Source organism: Triticum dicoccoides, chromosome 6A, assembly GCF_002162155.2.
Source record: "Triticum dicoccoides isolate Atlit2015 ecotype Zavitan chromosome 6A, WEW_v2.0, whole genome shotgun sequence".
NCBI classification, from domain to species: Eukaryota; Viridiplantae; Streptophyta; class Magnoliopsida; order Poales; family Poaceae; genus Triticum; species Triticum dicoccoides.
The window spans coordinates 506225072-506238950 of NC_041390.1; positions in this window are offsets into that span (position 1 = coordinate 506225072).

The window sequence follows — 13879 nt, forward strand, 5'->3', positions numbered from 1 at the left end:
TCTTGGCACCACCTATCATGCCACAGGATGATACATCGACCCGGTTAACTCTTTTCCAATGGCAATTCGGCCCGGTTGGTACCAATAGGCCCATACACGGTGCCCTGTCCGAATTCCTCCTTGTAAACCTAACGACCAGAGTTCGATCCACGTCGGGGACGAATTTCTGGAATTCTCATGAGGGATGCTTCTTCTATATCAATAAATCCGTGGGTGCTAGTGCCCATGGAGTTTCATTTTTTTTTTTTTTGATTTCCATTATAGTCCTTAGTCTGAACTCTGAAATTGTGAGTGGCCTTGGCTTTGTTTATGTTGTCTGTCTCGTACTGGAACCAATTTAAGTTTGTCTTGTACTGGAGCCAATTTAAGTTTGCATCTTCTGTTTTGCAGTTTCATCCTTGGTCTGTGCGACAGTGACATTGGGTTTGTTCCTATTTGTCTACCCTGTATTTCCAGTATGCACCGAAGTCCGAACTTGCTGAACTGCACTAAGAGCGAGCATACTGGTAATGATATGGGATAGGCGAAATTGTCAGTCCAGGATTGACAGTTGTCCAAAATTTGACTGCTCGGCGTCAATATCTGAAGTCTGAAGAACAACCACAGTGCACATCAGATTGCTTACTAGAAAATAAAAAGTGGCATCTGCTCAACATACTGCTTCCTTTAGAAGCACATGTTTCTTTTTATGCAAAATGAGTTTTTTTTTTCTTTTGCGAAAGCGACAGGTTTAGATCGAGACCGTCAAACTATCAGGAGAAAATTTTGAAGTAGTTTGACTTTGACTGTAAATGCGCTTTGTGTACTTTTCCTGGTTTCTTATCTGAAGAAGATCACGCCGTGCAAGCTGCAAAACCTGAATAATAACGACAGCATGCATTTCACAAAATTCTGTAAAGAGGCGAACCCCAAACCCCCCAGCACGGCGCAGCAGCAGCGTGCGAGGCAGCAACGGTACCTCTCATCAGGAGCGCTTACTCGTCTACACCGAGGCAATCACCTCCGATCTGGGAAGATGATAGCTAGCATAAAGAGGGAGCTTCTTTCGGTACTTAACCGTAGCATTAGCCATGTGCAAATTGTTTATTTACTGAACTTTTTAGGCTTTGTACAGTGGTCCGATGCAAGTATGGATATCCGGGTGTCATATTCCTTCAAAGCTCAGATTATAAATATGTATGTGTAGTACTCCACGGAAAGAAATTCAAGCATAAGTAGGTGACTGATTGAACGTTTGTGGTGCATGATTTATGTCAGCTAAAGTTATTGGTGAACATCGTGGCATACTTTGGATACCAAGATAAGGTCAATAGATCCTCCTTTGATTCTAAAATACCAGGATATGGTCGATTTATCCATAATAAAGTAGACAACAATCTGAGATGCACTCGATTTTGTATTGTCCCTTATACTCTTCCATGCATGTTTATGGCTAGCAGTCCCGTTCACCAACTTGTCGACCAACTTTTCAATGATGGTATCTCGGGTCAAAATCAACACAGGTCAGATAATATGGGCGTGGTTGGGTTTGAGTAAGATAAAAATATACAGGAATTAGTTGTACCTACCCGTTCACGGAATCGAGGCTAGTTGCATAAATTATATCAAAAAAGACCAAGTAAAATTCATATCTGTCTTCGTTTAAAAAAAAATCCATATCTGTCTGCAAATTAATTCACTTATTGGCTCTGATTGCTTCAAGCAAGCTACAAACTCAGAGGAAAATTTCCTCACAATTGAGATGCTGATGACTGCACAGAACAGAAGCGGAATGATGATGGAAGGGGGACAAGAAACTGTCAATAAACCTTGCTTAGTTCACATCACTCCAGAATTGCGTAGCTGTATTCCTCTTGTAAATTTAATATAGCTCAGCTTTGGGATCTCTCAACGACCACAAAACGGGAACGGCCGTGCGATCAGTATTCCAAGTTTCTCCTAAATATGCAAGCGTTCACTAGAAGAGGAGACCAGGAATTAATCATGCATTCACCGTTCAACACATTCATTCGTTACATATCTCTCGTGGCACGTGTTCTTTTGATTTCATACGGAGAGGATCATGAAGTATGTACACAAGAACTTTGATGGTAAACATGAGGTGTCGATACTTTGAAATATTTCCATCTCACCTGAATTTGCGGGTCCATGATGCAGGAAACCACTAGAACATAGTTACATGAACTATTGACTTTCTTGTTTCTTACCTACTTTAGTGATCGTCATCACAATAAACTTGATGCAAACGGTGAAATATATGTGCCTTTTGTAAGGGCGTTGAAACTGTTGTATGCATTATAAATTCCGTGGACATCTTCACAAAGAACGCGTTAGGTTTAGTACGTACTCCTAACTATGCATGCTAACCAGAAATGGAAGTGCTTCTTTAGTTCAAATTGTAAAAGATTGGGAGATACAGAGATGGGTCAGTATCAGCAAGAAGAGGTAAGAAAAACATACAGTTTGCTAAAGGATTGGACCAGATTGTTTATATTCTTCCTATCAGTGTCCCTTCCGTGTAGTAGAAGCGTATAACGTAGCGCAAAGTGAAACAGATTTAATACATTCAGTAAATAAACAATTTGCACATGGCTGAATCGTGTGATTAGGTAGGCTACCAGGTTCAATAGAGAGTCAGAAGAACTTTCCATTAGGGAAAAAGCACTGCACTTCTCAAGATACGATTAAACAGGGGAGATAATAACTTCACTGCATGGTCGCACGAGTCCTGACGCTCGACCGAGCTTCTTTAGAGTTCAGACTTCTGACTCCCTCGTGGTTTTTGCAGCCTGGGAGTTCTCGAAAATTTGCGTCTGGTGGGGGGTGTGGAAGCAAAAAGGAACGTCTGAATGAAGGAAGCGGAGGTAGCATCTCCCGTCTCATTGAGCTGTAGGTGAACTCGAATGTATATCTTCAGTCCAAATACACTGGTGCATACAGTTCGTATTCCTCAAAGGACTGCGCATATCTTCAGTTTTCAAATACACTAGTGCAATCTTCAGATTGCATCCTTCTAATAATTAAGTAAGAGAAAGTTATGGTATTTGTTGGATAATGAGCAACTCATTCTTTACTGAGGGCCAAGGGCCATTACATATATATGTGAGACAAAGTGCAGAAAGCCCCTTATACAATGGGGCTATGCCAAACAGAGACTATACACATCTAACACCCCCCTCCCCTCCAAACTCATGATGGATCAACAACACTGAGTTTGGAGAGGAAAAAACCATGCTGCGCTTGAGTCTGTGCCTTCGTGAAGAAGTCAGCCAGCTATAACTCAGAGGGCACATAGTGAAGAGCGAGAGTCTGATCCTGCACAGCAACATGTACAAAATAGGCATCCACACCGATGTGCTTGATGAGCTCATGCTTCACCGGATCACGCGCAATACTGATAGCACCAGTTATTGTCGGCCAGTAAGGGAGTCGAGGTAGCAGCAGACACACCAAAATCCTCAAGTAACCACCGTAACTAGATCACCTCAGCCGTCAACATAGCCATGACTCGCAACTCGGCCTTGTACTCGAGCGAGAAACTGCAGTCTGTTTCTTTGTCTTCCAGGCAATAAGAGAGCCACCAAGAAAAACACAATAAGCAGACAGTGAGCGTCGATCAGAGGGATCACTAGTCCAGGTAGCATCAGAGTAAGCTTGGAGCTCAAGAGAACTGGAGCGGGGAAAGAAAAGGCGCTAAGAGATCGTGCCACGAAGATATCGTAGAACACGGAGGAGGTGACTATAGTGGATAGAGGTGGGGGCTGAGACAAACTTACTCAGGATGTGGACAGGATAGGAGATGTCAGGACGCGTAACAGCAAGATAGACAAGGCTGCCAACGAGGTGACGATAGCGAGTGGGATTAGGAAGAGGGTCAGCATCAGAGGCACGAATCTGAACGTTGAGCTCCATAGGAGTCACAACTGTGCGCTCATCACCGAGAGCAGCGCGAGCAAGAAGATCCTGAATATATTTTTCTTGGGAGATGTAGAAGCCATCAGAGGTCGAGTATATCTCAATCCCAAGAAAATAGCGAAGGGGACCAAGATCAATCATGAGGAATTGATCGCGAAGGCAAGCCTTAACAAAGGCAATGTTCAGCGCACGAGCCGTCTCAAGTAGGTGACGGTGCTTACGTTCGGCAACGCCATTCTGAGCATGAGCACCAGGACATGAGAACTGGGCAAGAGTACCCTGTTCCGCAAGAAAACCACGCAACAGCTGAGAGATAAACTCACCAGCGGAGTCAGCACGAAAAGTACGAATGGGCGTGGAAAACTGGGTGTGAACCATGGCAGCAAAGCGTTTGTATATAGAGAGAACCTCGCTACGAGATTTCATGAAGTAGAGCCAAGTGTAGAGAGAGAAACCATCAATAAACAAAATATAGTAGTGATGACCACCTTTCGAATCAAAGGGAGCAGGACCCCAGACATCAGAATGAACTAAGTCAAAAGGACGCTGAGATATCGACTCACTGGTGGGATAAGGTAGCTGGGTCTGTTTGCCAAGTCTGCAACCATTACAATGTAAAGAAACATCTCTAGATACAAGCCCTAAGAGACCCTGATGAACTAAAGAAGACAAACGAGAGCCACAGATGTGACCAAGGCGATGATGCCACTGTGAAAGGACCACGATGTCGCCTAGAGGGGGGTGAATAGGCGTTTTAAAATCTTTTACGGATTTGGCTATATCCTAATGCGGAAATAAACTAAGCGGATACTTTTCAAGCACAAATCCTAAATATACTAGGCTCACTAAGTGCAAGAAGTAACTATGCATATGCACAATCCTATATATGGGATCAAGTAAAGCAAACAAGGCATGCAAATTTACACATAGTAACTATGCATATGCACATGCCTACCAAATTCCTGGGAGATACAGAAATGGACAAATGAACACATAACCATTAATACTTCCAATAACATCACTAGGTCATTCATGTTGTCCAAAATAAATCAAAGTGACAAATCAACATATGATAGCACACAAAGTTCAACATGTGAACAAAGGAAAACCAATGAGCATATATGATATGCATTGCACACATACTGATAGGAATATTTCACTCAAGTAGATATAGGATACTATAGAAAATGAGATAACAAACTCCAATAACTCCATACAAACTAATAAGATGAACTCGAACAAAATGGTCTTTCGAGTTATTATTCGGCGTAGAAACCACATAAGTACATGATCATCTATACTAACACAAGCATGACATGAGAGATTAGAAATAAACACAATGCTTGGATAGCATATTATTAACATACCAATTAGATAGATCATCATGTAAAGCAACAACTGGAATAGCTTTAATCAAACGATTTTCCAAATATGTTTTTTTAAGATAACCAAATGCAAAACCGCACAAGAATGCCATACGTAAATAAGGCATTGCAAGCCACGGCGATATAAGATAATCTCAAATATAAATTCTAAGTGGCATCCCTCAATTGTTCATATTAACAAGGATTGTGATATGCACAAAGCATATCACTCCCCCATAATATGATGATCTATGTATTATCCATAAGAGGCAAATGAAACCCAACTAAGGATAATTAATGGATGAGAATTTGAGTTTCAAATGAACTTTACACACCACATAGTAACTAGATAATATTGCACTAACAATACTAGGTGGTATCCCACATATATACACATTTAAGTTTTGTGATATGCGTAAACATAGCACTCCCCCATAATGTGATGATCCATTAATATCTCAAAAGAGCCAAGGAAGATTCAACTAATGAAGCAATAAAGGCTCGAAACCACACACACAACTATATGACAATCATAACAACCTACACATGCTAGATAACACAAATCAAGCATACTAAGAGGCACAACATTAACAAATACATACTGGGTACAAAACCTAAACATGCATGGGTCTAGTAACTTTCAATGTAGACAATATAAATACAAGTTACTGCCAAGAGGAGCATTGGAGTGACAAATATGACGATAATTCACTTGACTTGGTTTGTATCATAATGAATGGCGAGAATAATTTTTCTTCATGAATTAGCCAAGTCTCCAATGCCCTCCACACACCTATTGATCAAGTTTGATCTCGATGGTCCCCAACCACGTTGGGTCCTAAGAAGTTAGTCACAATAGGCTTGGCAACCCAAATGGTCTTATCCACTTTAAAACCACTTTGGGCACCAACATACTTGGCAAACATATTACCATCAATATCCTTTCTAAGTGAATAATGATCATTGATAATTGGAGGCTTAGAGATGTTACCGCTGGGACATGATGAAGCTATGTGTCCCTTCTTACGGCAAATATATCAACATGTACTCCTCATTCTCCTCTTCTTTACTTTCTCAACTTGGGAAGTAATAACATGGTTCATCATGGATAGTGGCCGTTCTTCAACTTGAGGTTGAACTTGAGATTGAGCTTGAGGCCGCTTCCCATGTAGCTTCCCTTCATAAGCCCTTTTCTTCAATGGACAAGATCTCACATGATGTCCAACCTTTTTGCACTTAAAGCAAGAAATGTTGGACTCGTTCTTGGCTTGGTCTTGCCCCCTTTTATTGTTCATGGATTTCTTCTTGTTGGAGTGAAAACTATGTCCATCATCGCACTTTTCCAAGTCTTTCTTCAAACTAGTGACTTGGCCCTTGAGCTCATTAATTTCCTCTACATGGTTAGTTTCAAGACTAGAAACAAGAGGACTAGTGGAAGTAGAAATTTCATGGTTAGAGCAACAAGACAAGGTAGGCAATTCATCATGAGGTGTATCAATATCATGTAGAGAGGAAGTGCAAGGACTAGCACATGGAAATAAGGCATTTTGAGTAGAAGATGTGCTAATATCCACATGAGACTCACACGATTTTACCTTCGTGAACATAGCCTCATGAGCTAACTTTAGCCCATCATGAGAGATAAGATCCTCATGAGTGCCCGAGAGCTTTTCATAACTTTCTTCCAATTTCCCATAATTGCTAGTTAGCAAATCAAGTTGAGTCCTTAGCTCAACGTTTTCTTTCAACATCGGTGCTTCACACAAGATCGAGTTAGTAGCAGAAGCATCATTATCAATATGAGAGGAGCATGTAGAAACTAGAGACTCCGCATGAGTAGCCTGAAGTTCCTCATGAGACTTAGAGAGTTTGGTGAGCTCTCCTTTGACATTCTTGTAGCCAAGGTCAAGGTGCTCAAAATCCTCTTTAAGCTTACAATGAGTAACTTCAATCTCTTCTTTTAAAGACCTCAAGTCACTAAGACATTGATGAGCCTTAGCAAGTTCATGTACAAGTTGTTCATTTTTCGCTTGCTCATTAAGAAATAAGTCATTACATTTTTGAAAGCAAGCAAGAACATCTTCGAACATTTTATAAGTGTTATTTTTAGCTCTATGAAGAGTTTTCCCAATCTCATCGAGATTTTGAGTCAAGTCATCATCATCATCCTCATTACAACTATCATCATTATCACTAAGAGAAGATGATACCTCGTCATTACCTCTTGCCATGAGGCACATGTGAACAAAGGGGGTTGATGATGATTCTTTTGGAGAAGAGGGTTCTTCATGGATCAAGCATGCCTCATATTTCTTGATTTCATCTACATGGTTAGTCATAGAACAACTAGAGGAGACCAAAGCATGTCTATCATGGCCACATGGGAGATCAAGCATATCATCACAAAGGAGCTTAACACCATCATCACAAAATATTTCTTCACTCACCATGTCATTACCTTGTGGCACGCCACATGTTGGTGAAGTGGAAGATATTGAAGTATCCAAGTAATTGGAGGTGGAAGCAATAGAGAGTTCTTCATGATTTAAAAATGTGGAGAACTCCTCCATTAAATCCCCGAAAAGAATATTGTCTTCATCAAGATTGGACCCACCATATATATCTTCAAGTTTGGTCCAAGCCTCATGAGCCGACTTGCAAGTCAAGATATCCTTAAACACTTCGAAGGATATAGCTTGGTGAATGGCACTCAAAACTTGACTATCAAGATGCATATCCTCAAGTGATGGAGATTGTCCATCCTTTAGATTTGAATCCCCTATAACAACAATCCGCAAAGCATTTGGACCCATGGCCCGAAAGTGACAAAGCATGTGTAATCTCCACATAATGTAATTTGTGCCATTAAAACAAAATGTGTCATCGTGCACTAGTTCACTAGTCGACATCGTTACTCTCTAGGCGGTGAAGCCTAATAAGGAGAGACCGGGCTCTGATACCAATTGAAAGGACCACGATGTCACCTAGAGGGGGGTGAATAGGTGTTTTAAAATCTTTTACGGATTTGGCTATATCCTAATGCGGAAATAAACTAAGCGGATACTTTTAAAGCACAAATCCTAAATATACTAGGCTCACTAAGTGCACCAACAACTTAGGATAAACAAGCTGAGAACAACAAGGATATGAGTAAGCACAAGTAAGTCACACAAACTTACTCAATGTATATCACGAGATATGGAAATGAATAATACACACAACCACAAGTAAGCAATACAAGCTTACACAAATTGTATCACAATATATGGAATTGAATGATACAAGCAAACTCAAGTAAGCACTACAAGCTTACACAAGTTATGTCACAAGATATGGAAATGAATGTTACAAGCTAGCAATTCACAATAAGCATAAGATAGAACAATAGTAGAAAGTATGAATTGCGAATATAAAGTGTAGGCCTAAATAATCTCTTCAAGGGAATGGCCAACACAATATAATGAGGACAACAAGATATAGTGAATACACGGTCAAGTGACCAAAGTAAACCACAAGTAAGGAGTTAGGGTTAGGAATAACCAAAGTCACGAAGACGAGGATGTATCCCGATGTTCACTTCCTTGGAGGGAAGCTAGTCACCGTTAGAGAGGTGGATGTTACCACGAAGGCACACCAACGCCACGAAGGCTCACCCTATTCTCCTTGAGATATCACCACAAAGGCGATTCTCATCCACTAGTGGTAGACCTTGAGGCAGCCTCCAAACCTTCACAAACTTTCCGGGGGACAAATCACAAGTCGATTCCTCACCGGAGCACTCTTACCCCCTAGGAGTATCCAACCTCCAAGAGTAACAAGAACAAAGGGGAAATGCTCAAGACTTGCTCAAATCACGAATTCCTTTGGTCAAGAGAGGGAGAGGGAGTGGATCTTTCACTTGATTGGAAAATCTCTCAAGAACTCTCACGAATCTCTCCGGGATCTAAGATTTGGTGTAGGAGAAGTGAGAGGGAGCCACTTGTGTTCTTGGGGTGATTTGGGATGAAGTGGTCAACCCTCTACCGGATTAGTAGAGGGATATATATAGAGGGCCTAGAAAACTAGCCGTTTGTGAGTAAGTGACAGTGTCGGGCCGGACATCCGGGCAAGGGCCGGACCTCCGGGCAAGTGCCAGACATCGGCGGGCACAACCAACATTTGAAAACAGGTTCTAGAATTTGCGGGCCGGATTTCTGGGAGGATCCTGGACATCCGGGGCGACCCGGAAGCCCGGACATCCGGCCAAGTCCCGGATGTCCGGCCATTAAAAAAACAGCAGGAACCCCAAAACTAAAACATGCATAACTTTCACATCCGGACTCCGATTTTGATGATCTTGGGCTCGTTTTGAAGCTATGGAAAAGCTCCAGGTCCTCACATAGAGAACCACCCAATATAAGCCAAAATGGAGGGTGCAAAGCATGCAAGGGTTATACATATACTTTGGGGAACCTAGTTGGCTTTGGATTTTCTTTTGAGATATGTAGGCATATTGTATTTGTATTGGATAGGATTGAAATATGCCTATGTTGGAATATGATGTGAGAAGAATAGAAAAAGATGATGTTGACTTGAGAAAATCCATCACTAACCCCTTTGATCCCCTCTTAATAGTGCGGGATCCCTATAACTCAAGAATCATAAAAGAACTATACTAGATAGCTACCGGAAACTCATTCTTGAGCATATATCCTTTTCGATGGTTATTGATCCTCACATCTAAAGCCAAAGGAACTAATACCTTTAACTAGAGCCTTTCACTTGAGCTTTATATTGATGTTTCTTCATGGCTCAAGTTGAAGGCAAGACATTGGAGAAGTCTTCAAGTAGCTCCCCCATACACAATGTGGAAAGCTTTGCTTTGCATTCATCTTTACTTGTCCATCAGCATTAATTACTTGGTGACATACTTTGATGAGCACCAAGCTTTCTTATGAGCACCAAGCTCATGAGAATTACCTAACCCACACAACATAAACAACACATATTATGGGTTAGTACACAAAGCGCAATCGATAAATTCTTACCATACCACAAGATCTCATGTGGCACATGATATGCGCTTGTGTGTAGACCATCTTAGAGGTCAATCTTTGATCTTTATCTTGGTCAACATTTATCTTTGCTCCATGGTTAATATTGATGTCTTGAAGGCCCTATTGATATCTTCACTATGCTTCATTTCTTCAAGACATAATAACCAATATCTCAATTCACCATGACCATGTCAAGTTTCTCCTTGAATATCATATTGGACATCATTTTCTCGTTCTCATGCTCCAACATAGTATCTTGAGGGCACAATGAATTATTCACTTGAATTACTTGCTTCAAGACATAATAATCCATGACTCAACATATGAGCTCATATTGATCCTATCTTCAAGCATATGTAGAATTTCTCTTTAATCATTCTCCCAATATCTTAATCCATCATGGTTCAACCCATAAGCCTTGATGCATGCACAACAATATGTATATGGCATTCATTTTGAATCCATTCTATCTCCTTCTTGCATCACCATGGAACAAACATCCTTTAGTTCATCCAATATTCTTCATGCATTGGAAATGGAACTTTCCTTCAAATGTATAACTCAATGCAAACATTAGTCCATTAGGATTGTCATCAAGTACCAAAACCACACATGGGGACTACATGTACTTTTACACTGCTGGAAGGACGCATACGAGGAGGCAGCAAGAGCATGGGAGCTGGCAGAAGTGGTGGCAGCGGAAGGAACACAAGGCCAGTCAACTTCCCAAAGGCCCTCTGACTCACAGCGCCGGGGCCAGCACCAACCAAAGCCTTGGTGTGACGATCCTGAATGGAGCAAGAGTCGGTATCTAGAATGACACGACAACCAGAATTAGTAAGTTGGGCAGCGGAAAAAAGATTCATGGTAAGGCGAGGAACATGTGAAACACTAGGAACAGAGAAAGATGGAGTGGAAAGAAGACCACGACTAGCAACAGGAAGAGGTGTGCCATCGGCGGTAAGAACATTAACAGGTGAATCAAGAGGTTGGAGAGAATACAACACGAAAGAATCAGAAGACATATGAAAAGAGGCTCTAGAATCCAGAACCCACGAAGATGTACCTGACTGTGTAGATGCCTGCGGTGGTGGAGAAGTGGATGCAGTCACCGCAGCAGCGGAACCGGTAGACAAAGAGCCTGAGGAAGCCAATAGACGCTTGAGCCTCACAATGTCCTGATCAGTGAGTGACGGAGTCGAGGAAAATCCAGGAGTCCCACTGGAAGAGGAGCGCCTCTGGTCTCGCTTCTTCTCACGGCAATCAGACTCTGGATGACCTGGCAGAGAGCTGTAGCCACAGAAGGTGTCACGGCGCGACCTGCCCCTCTCAGCATAAGAAGGGCGACCCACCCCCTGAAGGTGTGGGTAGGAGCGGTGGAGCGGTGAGCCGAGCAGGCGACACAGGAGCCCGAGCAGCCAACACAGACGAAACCACCAGCAACCTAGCAAAGCAAAGGCGAGTCTCCTCAGCACGAAGCTCGGCAAGCACCTCCGAGAGAGGAACACGACAACGAGTAAGCAAGTGATCCCTCCTGGGCTCAAACTCAGAGCGGAGACGAGATAAGAACTCATGAACCCGCTGAAACTCCAAGTCAGACCGTGTAGTCTGACAGCAATGGTAAGTGCCACAAACAACTGTCCGCAGTGAGTCAAGCTGACGCCAGATGGCAGAGCACTGTGAATAGAACTCATCAACAGACGAGTCACCCTGCTGAAGAGCATGCTCCTGACACACCACAGAGAGGTATAAGGCATCTCCAGAGGGCTGATAGCACTGACAAAGATAGCACCACATCGCTGCAACAGTGCCGAGGCCCATGAACTCCGAAGCAAACTGAGGGAGGACACTCGCAGTGAGAACAGCAGCAGCTCGAGCATCATCATTGCACCACTGAGTGTAAGCAGACAAAGCATCCCGATAGACAGAAAGAGCATCAGAATAGGCGGATACCTGCTAATCATAGGCACCAACTGCAGCATCATCAAGAGCCTTGGTTGCATCCCGATCAGCCTGAGAAGCATCAGCGGCAAGCACCGGCGGTACTGGCGGAACAGGGGCCACCGAAGCAATAGGGCAGGGCGGACAGGGTACCTCGCCAGAGAGAACGCCCCACAGAAGTAGACCGCGCATGTGGATACGCATGAACCCCACAAACTCAGCATAGTTGGTGCCATCGAAGATCACCGAGCACCGAGGAACCACAACATAGCCCGAGGAGGACATGAGGAAGTCACTCCAATGTTGTTGTCTTTTTTTTTGGAGTCAACTGCTACTGTAGGCCCGATCTGGATCAGGTAGAACCGCTCGAGAAGCCAGAGACCGAGCGGGGGATCGAGCGGGCAAACTAGGCCCGATCTGGAGCTGGGACCAGCGAAGCCCAAGGATCCGGCAGCGCTCGAGGAAAACCGAAGCAGGGTCAGCAGCGCTCGCAGTCAACCGAAGCAGAAGAGGGGGGCCGGGGGCGGCCGGGCCCGAACGAGAGGCTGATGCAGCCTCGCCCGCTCAAGAGGCTGATGCAGCCTCACGCGCTCCAGGGAGCCGGGGGCGGAGGCGCCCGAAGCAGGGAAGCACAGGGAGGAGCGGGGACGAGCCTGAAGACCCGGGCGACGCCTAAAGACCTGGACGCGCCCGAAGCAGGGCAGCACAGGAAGGCCAGCATGACGGAGAGAAGGCAGCTCCGGTCCAGGCCGGACTGGAGACGGCCAGAGATGGCCGGAGACAGGGGCGGCCGGACTAGGGACGGGGCGCACGGAGTTGCTGCGTGCGGGAGGAAGGGGCGAACCTAGCATCTGATACCATGTTGGATAATGAGCAACTCACTCTTTATTGAGGGCCAAGATCCATTACATATACATGTGAGACAAAGTGCAGAAAGCCCCTTATACAATGGGGCTATGCCAAATAGAGACTATACACATCTAACAGTATTCACCTGATCGAGACTAGTAGTTGCAAATTAATTCACATCTGTCTGCAAATTAATTCTTTTATTGACTCTGATTGCTTCAAGCAAGCTACAAACTTCAAAAGAAATTTGCTTACAACTGAGATACTAAGGGCTTCTCTAGCAGATTCCCCAAAAACTATATTTAAGGAGATTTTTTTCAGGATTAAACATGATCTAGCAGATCCACTAAATATTTGAGACATGACTTTCAACACCCAGGTGCCACTACACCCTCTATGAACAATAAATTCAAAACAACTGAAAACAAGATAAAAAAAATACTTTGGAACATCAAACATGATCAAATTTTCGACGTTCATGCAAAGTTTCAGCCTCAAAAAACATTCGAAGGGCCCTCACCTAAAAAAGCAAAATCACTGTTCAAAGTTTATGTGCAGTTTTGAGCAATAATTTTGTTTTTTTGTCACGGCTCCTCGACTATTATTTATTTCTCAAAATTTGCAAGAACATCAAAAGTTTGATTATCTTAGATCTCCCAAACTTTTAGATTTTTTTTCAATTTTTTTGAATTTACTGTTCATGAGGGTGTCAGGGCACCCGGGAGCTGTCAAACTTTTCTCTAAATATTTTAGTTCCTCAAATATAACTTTTTC